The sequence below is a fragment of the Lampetra planeri genome, chromosome 31 (genome assembly GCF_965212315.1).
Source record: "Lampetra planeri chromosome 31, kcLamPlan1.2.h2, whole genome shotgun sequence".
NCBI lineage: Eukaryota > Metazoa > Chordata > Hyperoartia > Petromyzontiformes > Petromyzontidae > Lampetra > Lampetra planeri.
In genome coordinates, this window is record NC_136137.1 from 12,828,024 (window position 1) to 12,839,762 (window position 11,739).

Below are 11,739 nucleotides of genomic sequence, written 5' to 3' on the forward strand. Positions count from 1 at the left end.
CTGGGTACCCAAAAGACCCTGGCCTTGCTCCAACTTGATTTCTTTTGGCCGGGCATGACGAGGGATGTCGGGGATCTATTAGGATCGTGCCCTAAGTGTGCGCAGCGCAAACCACCAGCGAAGGAGTCGAACCCGCCCCTGCAATCTATCAGGGTTTCCCGGGTAAACGAACTCGTCGCGCTGGACATTCTAGGACCGTTCCCCGCCACCCCCAGGGGAAATAGGTATTTGCTAACCGGTGTTGAATATTTCACGCGCTGGCCTATGGCCTGGCCCCTGGCCAACCAGTCGGCGGCAGCCATCGTGGAGGCCTTTGTCCAGGGCTTTGTCCTTGACAAAGGTGCTCCCGAGCGGCTGCTGACCGACCAGGGTAAAAAAATTTCAAGCAAATTGCTCAAACAGGTCTGTGAGATCCTTGGCACTAAAAAGATTCGCACCTCTCCATATCACCCACAAACCGACGGGATGGTCGAGCGGTTGCATCGTACCATCACGTCGATGTTGTCGCAGCACGTTTCTGACTCACAGACAGATTGGGATTTGAAAATCCAGGGGGTCCTGTCAGCATACCGGTTGGCCCCCCATGCTGCGACGGGATTTTCCCCCTTTTTCCTTATGTATGGCCGCGAACCGGAGCCACCTGTTCAGGCCCAGCTGCAGATCCCAGCGCCTCAGGGAAAAACTCAATTGGCCGAACATGTTAAATTCAACCTGGAAAGATTAACGGAAGCGCGGGATGCTGCCATGCAAAATTCTGACAGGCAGCAGAGGGCTAATGAGCGCCTCAGAATGGCTCGCGCGCATGTGCTACAGTGGAAGCCGGGGGACAGGGCATGGTTGCACTGTCCCCAGGTACCGCTCGCGTCCTCCTCTAAACTGCTGCGACCATGGCGGGGTCCCGTCGAGGTGGTTGAGGTCCTGAGACCTCAGTGCGTGCGCATTCAATGGGGGAGGCGCCGGTGGTTTGTACACCCCTCCAGGCTAAAACCCTTCGTTGCGGTGCGAGGTCCCACTACACACGCGCGTGGCCAAACATGTGGCGGGGCGTCCGACTCAGGGAGGTCTTCTCCGGTTCTCTCGCCTAACGTGCTGCCGGCTGTACCACCCACAGGTGCACCGGGAGTGACGGGCTCACGCCCGACGACCCCCACAGGGAATGCTGAAGGTCTTGCGACGTCAGCAACAGACTCACTCGGTGATGAACACCTGCCGGCCGACGACCTGCCGGTCGGGCCTGTCCCGTGTGACGGGCCTGCGGCGAGGACGCGCGCAAAAATGCGAAAACTCTTGTGAGGAAATTAGAAAAAAAAAAAATTTTGATGGGGGTATTTCTTTTGGTTTCTCTTTTCCGATGTTCATTCGCATGTTGTGCTCACGGTGTGGGGCGTCCGTGCTGTGTTCCCGGCACGTTGCATTGTACGATTGTTGGGCGTGCTGTGTGTGTGTGTTCTGGGTGTTCTGTGTGTGCTGGGGGGGATTCCAGGTTAAGAAACACGTGTATATACGCTCGTATTACGGATTTCGTATTTATTCGGGCGGGGTTCGTCGGGTTCGTCGGGTTATTTTTCCTTCCTGTTGTTCTTCTCGTTGCGTTATTGTTGAAAAAAAATGAGGCACACGCTGGGGGATGGAGAGGGGTTTAACTTTTATTGTCAATGTTGCAGCCGGGACGGCTGCGAGCTGTACAGGGGGGGGTGATGTAGGGGTCTTACGGAGGAGAGATGTGTAGGGGTGATATGTATGGGATCCTATGAGAAACTAGCACAGTGGGCGGGGCTTAGTGAGCACACGGGAGGGTGCTCGCACCGACGTCCGCAGATGGTACCCCAGCGGGGGGGAGGGGTTCGAGATATAAGGGGATGAGCCGGAGGGCTCGGGGCAGAATGTGGTGGTGACTCTTGAAGACTGAAGACCTGCCTAGTGAGAGCCCTGGTCTCCCCTGGAACGCCGCCCTTGTAAGGGCCGCGCAGGTCAGAGCCAGTGGCGTGGTCCTGTGAACCAGAGTCAGCACTCTGGGACTCCAGGTACCGTAGCCCGACTCACCAGTGTCGGGCCAGATAGCCTCCCCTAGCCCGTTAGTGGAGGACTCGGGGGTAGGTTAGGGATAGCCAGCGGTGTGTCCCCAGTTATCCGGGTGAGGGGGCCGCTACCCCCTCCAGTATACGTTGCCCTGTGCCGAGTGTGAAGTTATAATAAACATCAGTGTGCCTCAACCCCGGGTGTCGACCTGTGTTCGATGGTACTACAATAGTATTATATGAAAATGCATTCGCACACCTCTTAGCATCTGGCAACTCTTAGCTTAGTACAGTACAACTTCTCAAAGTCCATGATTTTGCAAGTGACTAAAACATAAGGAAAACATAGAATAAAAACGTTTAGCAATACTCAACGCTTGACACAGAGCCTTTGCCTCTGGAAGACTCAACACTTGGCTGATTACGGGTGCCAGTCCCGGAATTTTCCGTTGCAAGACTCAATACTTGGCTGATTATATCACTGGTCTACAGCCAAAATGCTTCCGAAATAAATGTAGTCAAACTTTACTAATTCTGGGTCACCGAAAATGAAAATGCTTAAAATTGTTTATTGGCTCTGGTTTTCAAAGAATGCTACTAGGTCAGTATATACGACCCTTGATTTGGGAATGGCGGAGGATAAGTGAGTTCATCTTCTTGGTTCTTTCGGTAAAGTTACGTAGAAGGGAAATAATAAAATAATAAAAATTCAACATAATAAAATACAATTCTCACGACGTTTCGGCCACAACACAAGCAGCCGTCCTTAGGTGAAGAACAGGTCTGTCGGAAAGACAGCGTCTGAATGAACACCACCAAGCTTGGCAGCGTATATTTAAGCTGGGTTAGAGGAGGAAGGGCGCCTTGACAAAGGAATGTGCATATCAACAGAGGAATTTAGCATATTTATGAAAAATGCAGATATGGGATTAGTCACTACTTGTGGAATGCATAGGAGCGTTTTGAATTAGCTCAATTAAAAGAGGGATGACATTGTCATCCTCTCAGCCAACAAAGGCAATGCCACTGTCATCATGGACAAAATATAATACAACAACAAAATTCAAGAACTACTCAACGATGACAGCTATACAAAAATAAAAAGAGACCCCACCAACAGCCTCGTCTCCAAAACCAACAAAATCATTTCTGCTTCAACCGCATTAATTGATCAGACCAAACAGTTCTCGTTGAAACCTTCTGCAGCCAGGCCACCAAGATTGTACGGCTTGCCAAAGATACATAAAGAAGATACACCTCTTCGTCCCATTGTCTCTACTATCAACTCCCCCACTTACAAACTGGCTCGTTTTTTGTCTGAAATCCTACGGCCTTTCACTGGACAAACCACCTCTGCGGTCCTAAACTCTACTGACCTGGTGTAGTGACATAGAATGGTCAATACTGTGTCGGCCTGTACGAGGGCTGGGGGCCCCAAGGGAGTGCCTGGGGGGTCACATGCTGGAGGGATCCGGACCTTCCCAGAGGTGGGGGAAGTGAGGCGTGTCCTGGTAAGGGAGGCGTGGCCTGAAGAGAGCCAGCCACGCCGGGGCGGAGCCAGCCACGCCAAACCAGATATAAGCGTGGTGTGAACGCAGAGCGAGGCTGTTGTACTGTACTCCAAAGTGAAGACATCATCGGTCGTCAAGTCCCGAGTCGTCGTCCTGGGCCAGGCAGGCCATTGCCTGCCTGGTCCAGTCTGTGTCGTGTTCCAGAGTGTTAGTGAGTTGAGGAAGGTGGTCACCACCTTATGTACAGTGTTATATTACTTACCGTTTAATAAATAGTGTTGCCTCCAAGCTGCGTGTGTGTGCACCTAATTCGGTCTTACTACATTTGGTGTAGAAGTGGTCATCGAACTTTCGCTGATTAATTTGAAGAAGCTGTACCCTTCGCTGCCATGGTGTAAAAGCTGGCAGCGAAGTGCAAGACCCAACCGGAGGTGCGGATGGACGGTGTGGGTTGCACCTGGCCTCTCCCTGCGACGACCCCGGAGTCCGGGGCCCCGGTGGTGTGCCCCGGGGGATGGGCGACTGCAGCCTGCATGGGAGGAGGCTGCGGGCCCGGGCTGGTCGCCATCGACGGCGAGTTGGAGCGACGTCACTCGTCAACTCGACCAGCTGCTGGTGGCAAGGGAGTGGCCGGGTGTTGGTGAGTGATGGCGAAATTGCAAGATGACGCAGCTGTGGCGTTCCCGCCATTTGCACCATGCCGGCGGTTCCCGCCACTTCAACGTGCCGGCGTTCCCGCCATTTCAACGTGTTGGCGTTCCCGCACTTCCCACAGCCGCGTTCCCGCCATTTTCACCGCGGCAGTGGTTTCGCGGTGGTGGCGGCGTTCCCGCCTTTTGCGCCTTGTGTGCTGCGCCGGCCTGGCGGCACGCCGCTGCAGCCCTGTGATTACGGGCCTCCCTCCCCACATTAAAGTAAGAAGAGCGGGGGAGGGCATCGGTGGTGAGAGCGAGAGGGGCCCGTGATTGAAGAGAGGGTTTCGACGTTGGAGACACTGCTGGGAGGGACTTTTCCAGTTTGACTCTCCGGTTTTGTGTTCCTCGCGGGCGGTTTTTCCCTCTGTTCTTTTTGCATTTTGGCTTGTGCGAGTGTTATTTGGTCTTATATTGTTGGTGTGATGTTGTGGCCAGGAAGAGGTTGGCTTAGGGCTTTTGGTTTGCTATTCATAGGGATGTTAGTTGGGTGCTTGGTGTTGTGGTGTGTTGCTGTGTGGCGTTTTTGATGCTTGGCGTAGGGGTTTAGGATTGGTTTGTTGTTGCGGTTGTCTAGGATTGTTGTTGTTTATATGTGGGGACTGGATGGAGCATTGCGCCAAATGATTGACTGTACGAACTTCGTATACTGCATATACTATATTAATCAATTCGGCGATTTTTGACGTTTGTGTCTAGTTTTTTTTGCTCTCAAAATTCGAATGCCCTGAGTCCCATGGTTAATGTTGAAGGGGATTTTGAAATGACAGGTTCGGTTTGTTTCAAACTCACTGGTTGGTTCCTGTCCGTTGTTGCACAGATGATGTCTTTTGTGCGGGAATGCTCCTTGTGTTCTACGTGGATCGGGGGTGCGTTTCCGTTAATTGCCGTCAAATTGCGTTGCTCTCTCCACTCGGTTGGTACAGCTGCATGCTGCAATGTGAGTCTCGGAGATGATGTGTACGGATACGGGATGTGAGGTGTATTGTTGTGACCATTGAATATTCGGGATCGTCACAAATTGTGTGTACCTGTTCGGCATTGGATCAGTTCTGTGGGGGATCATAATTCAAATTGTATGTGTTGTGATGGTGTTAAATTGCGATGGTGACGTGCTGCCAGGGATTTGGAATTGTGCTGCTGGCTGTCACCTATCTTGGGGCGCAGGTCCTGACCAGGATGGCCCAGTGAGAGTTGCGTGTCTAACATGAACGTTGTGGTCCCGTCATGCTATGGCTGACGGCTTGACCTGACAGCCCGGAGATTGAAACACTCCGTGGCATGTCTAGCCTAGTGGGCTGTGCGCTCACATGGCTCGGAGAGTGTGGTCCCATCATGCAATGGCTGACGGCTTGACCTGACAGCCTGGAGATCGAGACACTCCGTGGCTTGTCTAGCCTAGTGGGCTGTGCGCTCACATGGCTCGGGGAGTGTGGTCCCGTCATGCTGTGTCTGACGGCTTGACCTGACAGCCCGGAGATCGAGACACTCTGTGGCTTGTCTAGCCGTGTGGGCTGTGCACTCACATGGCTCGGGGAGTGTGGTCCCGTCATGCTATGGCTGACAGCTTGACGTGACGGCTCGGAGGTTGCGACCCTCCGAGGCGCGTTGAAACAGTGGGCTGGAGATTCGTAAGGTTCAGGTGGAGTTGTCCTATTACGTTGAGACTGTATCCCTCAGTTGTTAGGGTGCATGTTGTGCAGTGAGTGAACGATGGGTCGTCTCAGCTTGGTCGGTACAGCTATATGCTGCGATGCGAGTCTTGGAGAGAGACTGGGTCGTCTCAGCTCGGTCGCTACAGCTATATTCTGCGATGCGAGTCTTGGAGAGAGACTGGGTCGTCTCAGCTCGGTCGGTACAGCTATATGCTGCGATGCGAGTCTTGGAGAGAGACTGGGTTAAAATCCCACCAATATGGCCGACGCGTGCTGCTGGTTGTGACGCCGCGTCGGAAAGGCGGTGGGGTGGTAACATGGAAATTCCCCCCCCGATATGGCCGACGTGTGCTACTGGTTGCGACGCCGCGTCGGAAAGGCGGTGGGGTGGTAACATGGAAATTCCCCCCCCGATATGGCCGACGCGTGCTACTGGTTGTGACGCCACGTCGGAAAGGCGGGGGGGTGCTAACGGGTGACTGTCATTGCATGCGTGATTCTAACGGGGGGGGGGGGGGGGGGCTGTGCTGGAGCGTAAGTGGGTTAGCCAGTTTTCATGTATATTTGTTGTTAATTCCCCGTTTTCTGTGCGGTTCCCTTTTACCCTCGTCGATTCTGTATATATTACGTGATTGTATTTCTTATCGGTCGCCGGTCATTTATTGATGTTGCTGGTTCGGAGGCACACCTTTTCGATTTTTCACAGTTGTGTTACAGCCGGGGACGGCTGTGTGTTTATACAGGGGGGGGGTGATGTAGTGACATAGAATGGTCACTACTGTGTCGCCTGTACGAGGGCTGGGGGCCCCAAGGGGGTGCCTGGGGGGTCACGTGCTGGAGGGATCCGGACCTTCCCAGAGGTGGGGGAAGTGAGGCGTGTCCTGGGAAGGGAGGCGTGGCCTGAAGAGAGCCAGCCACGCCGGGGCGGAGCCAGCCACGCCAAACCAGATATAAGCGTGGTGTGAACGCAGAGCGAGGCTGTTGTACTGTACTCCAAAGTGAAGACATCATCGGTCGTCAAGTCCCGAGTCGTCGTCCTGGGCCAGGCAGGCCGTTGCCTGCCTGGTCCAGTCTGTGTCGTGTTCCAGAGTGTTAGTGAGTTGAGGAAGGTGGTCACCACCTTATGTACAGTGTTATATTACTTACCGTTTAATAAATAGTGTTGCCTCCAAGCTGCGTGTGTGTGCACCTAATTCGGTCTTACTACACTGGTATCGACAATGAAGGGGATTTCCCTGTCCCCAGACGACCTGCTTGTCAGTTTTGATGTGGTTTCCTTGTTCACCAAGGTTCCTGTGCCTGACACCATCGCAATCATTGAAGACTTGGTTCATCAAGGACTGAATACTGGGGTACCCCCCCTGGTGAGACACTGCCTAACTAATACATACTTCACCTGGAATGGAACCTTCTACAAGCAAACTGAGGGCACCCCAATGGGCTCCCCCCTATCTCCGGTTGTAGCCAACATTTTCATGGAGAAATTTGAGACTGACGCCATCCAGACTGCCACTCCACACCCGACCTTATGGAAGAGGTACGTAGTTGACACTTTTGTCATCTGGCCACATGGCCGGCCTGCTCTAGACCAATTTCTCGACCACATCAATTCCATACACTCAGCCATCAGATTCACCATGGAAGTCGAAAAAGATGGCAAACTACCCTTTTTGGATGTCCTAATTAAAAGGAGACCTGATGGTTCAATGAGCCATTCTGTCTACAGGAAAGCCACCCATACGGATGCCTACCTAAAACCGGATTCCCACCACCATCCATCCCAGAAGAACTCCCTCATCAAGACTCTATACCATAGAGCCCAATGCATCTCCGACCAGGAACACATTGCCAGTGAACTCAAACACGTACGTCAAGCTCTTAAGGATAATGGTTACTCCGACTACACAATCCGCAAGGCCATCACTCCAACCGTCAAGAAGGATCCTGGTGAGGAGCCATTCAAAGCCATCACCTTACCCTACATTGCGGGGGTCACAAAAAAGATCTCCAAAATCCTGAATAAACACAAGATCCAGGTCCGATTCAACACAGTACATAAAATCCGTGATCTGGTCCCATCTGTAAAAGATGTGGTTGCAGACATACAGTACCCTGGCGTCTACAAACTAAGTTGCTTCTGTGGTAGCAGTTACATTGTAGAAACCAAACGACATGTCTCGGACTGCATCCGTGAACATAAAGCAGACCTGAAACACGGAAGGACAAACACCTCAGCCATGGCAGATCACTGTTACAATTCAGTGGGCTCACATGACATTGACTTCTCCAAGACAGAGGTTCTCTGCAAGGCATCTGGCTACCATGAGAGATTCGTTCATGAGGCGATCCACATATACATGGAGACAATTTCAACTGAGAAGATGGATTCTGGCTCAGCAATCATTGGAAGGACGTAATAAACCATTTCGGATCTTAACTGATTGTGTTCACGTTTACGGTGACTTTTAGACTGCAGTCCACTCACTGGCATTGACTATATATCTTTTGTATTCTCCGCAGGGAATGGAGTCTTTGATCCGCTGCAAGTCTCCCCCCACCACTCTCCCATTGACATATTTCGTTGCTTCCTTTTAGTACCTTTCACGCGACGGTCAATGGTATAGTGTATAGCAGATTGTATAATAATAAATAGTATAAAAGTGTAATGTTTAATATAATGTATAAGGTAATATATAGTATCGTAATTGTATAGTGAATATACAGCAGTGTGGTATACATTAGGGTGGATAGAATAATACATAGTGTAATATTACAATGTATAGTCTAAGGTATAGGGTGGTGTATAGTAATGCAGTATATAATTTAATTTTAGGTTTGTCTATGGCAGTATATAGTACGGGGTAGATCCGTGTGATGTAAGGAAAAAGTTTAGCTGGAGGCATATTATATTTTTTGCGACGTAGAATTGTAATGTATGACTTACTGTTAGTAGCTCAGCTTATTGGAGAGTATATTTAGTATATTGATGATATTGACGTAGTTTATATTTTAGTTTTTTACGTGGTGGTTTAGCTGCAGCAGCTCCTTACTATTAAAATTCCTTCCCTTTATTACTGCTAACCCGACTTCCTCCCTTTGTTGCTGCGTATCCTACATAATGCACGGGCATAATATGACTTTGAGACCCCGCCCACCTCCTACACATTCCACAAGTAGTGACCAATCCCATATCTGCATTTACCATAAATATGCAAATTCCTTTGTCAAGGTGCCCTTCCTCCACTAACCCAGCTTAAATATATGCTGCCAAGCTTAGAGGTGTTCATTCAGACGCTGTCTTTCCGACAGACCTGTTCTTCATCTGAGGACGGCTGCTTGCGTTGTGGCCGAAACGTCGTGAGAATTGTATTTTATTATGCTTTATTTTTAATATTTTATTATTTCCCTTCTACGTGACTTTACCGAAAGAACCAAGAAGATGAATCCCTGCAGTCACGAAAGCTTTAAATCGAAAGATAAGCGAGTTATAAAGTGAAGGAATCTCAATTTAAACTATAAACGACTAAATACATATTTGACTTGATCTATGCATACATCTATTACTGGGTTTGGACAATACTTGCTTTTTGAGCAGCACAATGAATGATGCAATCTGAACCTGGTATTGTGTCATACATGATATGAATTGCATCATCTTATTTTGTTGTATATGTAGTGGGTTCCATGGAGACTTGAGACGTGACTTTAAAGGCAACACATTTATTTAAAGGCTCTCTAGGGAGGTATAGCCTCCGGGCTAACATGCCTTATTACTGGGACTAACTCAGAGCCCTCCGGCTAAGGGTGACCTAGGGGAGGGTAAATGACCCGACCCAGCCAAGGTGCAGGTCTCGACCACTGGTCCGTGCTCGGCCCCGGCCCTTAAAAGGACGTCAGTCCCTAGGTCCCAGGGTCCTAGCTAGGGAGGCTATGCTGACCCGACCCAGCCAAGGTGCGGGTCTGACCACTGGTCCGTGCTCGGCCCCGGCCCTTAAAGGGGTTCCAGGGTGCTAGCCTAGCTGGCCTTCTGTCTTCATCTTCAGAGCACTGCCAAGAGCCGACCTGAGAGACGTCTTTTATACACACCTCGGGGACTCTCCACCCTCGGTACCGCCCCTCTCTGGAACCTTCCAGGGGGCTCTGGAAAGACCCCACCAACTCCTCACCTGGGGTCGAGGAGGGGAACCCGGGCCTCTCCATGGTCCAGCTCTCTATCCCTTTGTGCAGGGTGGCACCCCCTACAGACCCCTGCTCGTAACTGCAGGTAAGTAAGCATAGGGCGGTGTGCGCATATGTATTTCCGATGCTACATCACCCCCCCCCCCTTCCGCTCGTAGCACCCAGCTGTCCCAGCTGTCAAATAACAAAAAAAAAGACTGGCGAGAACGAAAACGAGTATGTGTGCCTCAATAAAACCATTATCAAGATAAACGAACATCCCTCAATCTTACGGGGAAGTTTTAAGCTTAAGCTTTCTTCCTGGCTATTTGTTCTCTCTGCCTGTGTCCTCTCTTTGGAATTTTCACACTTAAAATTCTAACTTAGCAAATTTTGAAACACGTAATCAACCAGGCGATGCGTTAATTGTGTGTTAACCGACTCTCTGTGTTGTATTACATCACATTTCGATATTTTGCTAGGTTATTTAATTTTCGTGTGCCTGTCTCCTAATTTTCAAGCTTGCGTGCCCGTTCCACATTGTCATCTTACTTGCAACAGCAGTACGTTGCCGTACACTCATTGATATGCTAATTCTCTCTGCCCCCTCCCTCTCTCCGTCCCCGCCCCCCCCTCTCTATATTTAAGGGACCGTCACAGAAACGACCCCTCTCTTTGTGCCGATTTGTGTCCTCTCTCTGTGTGCCGTTGTGATGTCTGTCTGCTTGTATGTCTGTCTATAGTTTTCTAGTTAGATTTTTGTTGCTATTTCTTTTATACCTGATGATGATTGCTTGTGTTGCAATCGAAACGTCGTAATATGTTATTTTAATTTATTATTTTATTTTTAGACGTGACTTAACCGAAAAGAACCAAAGAAGAACATCCCTCATATAAATAACCCAACCCGCCTGTACAAATATACACTATATACACCAATATACAAAACCCACAGCAACACGGCGCACCCCCCCCCCCCCCCACATACGACGCGACCCATGTGAACCAGCCGAAAAACAGCGGAGGCCGGTTGAGCATGGCAGTGTTCATGAAAATGTTTTCGATTTGGATCGGGTTTTGGTCGATGGACCACCGTAAGCAGTGGGGGGAAGACGTGGCCGCGGGGTTGCATGAAGTGGAGGATGGCAGTCCTGCAGTGATGTGTCAGCTGAGCGGGAGGTGTCCGAAGTGGCTGGTGCAGTGCGCCGCCGAGGCGCTACTCCCGAGGCATCTGAGGGAGCAACAACATGGCTGGGCTGAAGATTAGGCTCGGCGATCGCACGACTCGGCTTGTCGGACACGGCACGCCCTCGGCCCCCGCGTGGAGTTGGTGTAGTGTGATGAGGAAAGAAGGGTTTGAGATGTGATGGGTGCACAAACCAGCACCACTTCCCATGGCGGACCTTCACACACTACGGTCGAACGACCCGCACAATGTCGACCGGGCCCTGGTGATGTTGACAGGGGCACTTGGGGGCAATGGAGCCACGCCATGTTACCCACAGACCACTTGTGAGTGGAAACTCTGAGGTTCTGCAGTCGCTTGTTGGCCAATTAGCGGGCCTCCAAATTGTACTTCACCGCCTCTCGCGCCTCTACCAACTTTTGGACATTGGACCGAATATGTTGGGTGATCTTGGAATTTGGGGAGGCCTGCGTGACACGCAATTGAACATCCACTGGGGGATTGGCCTCTCTGCCATAC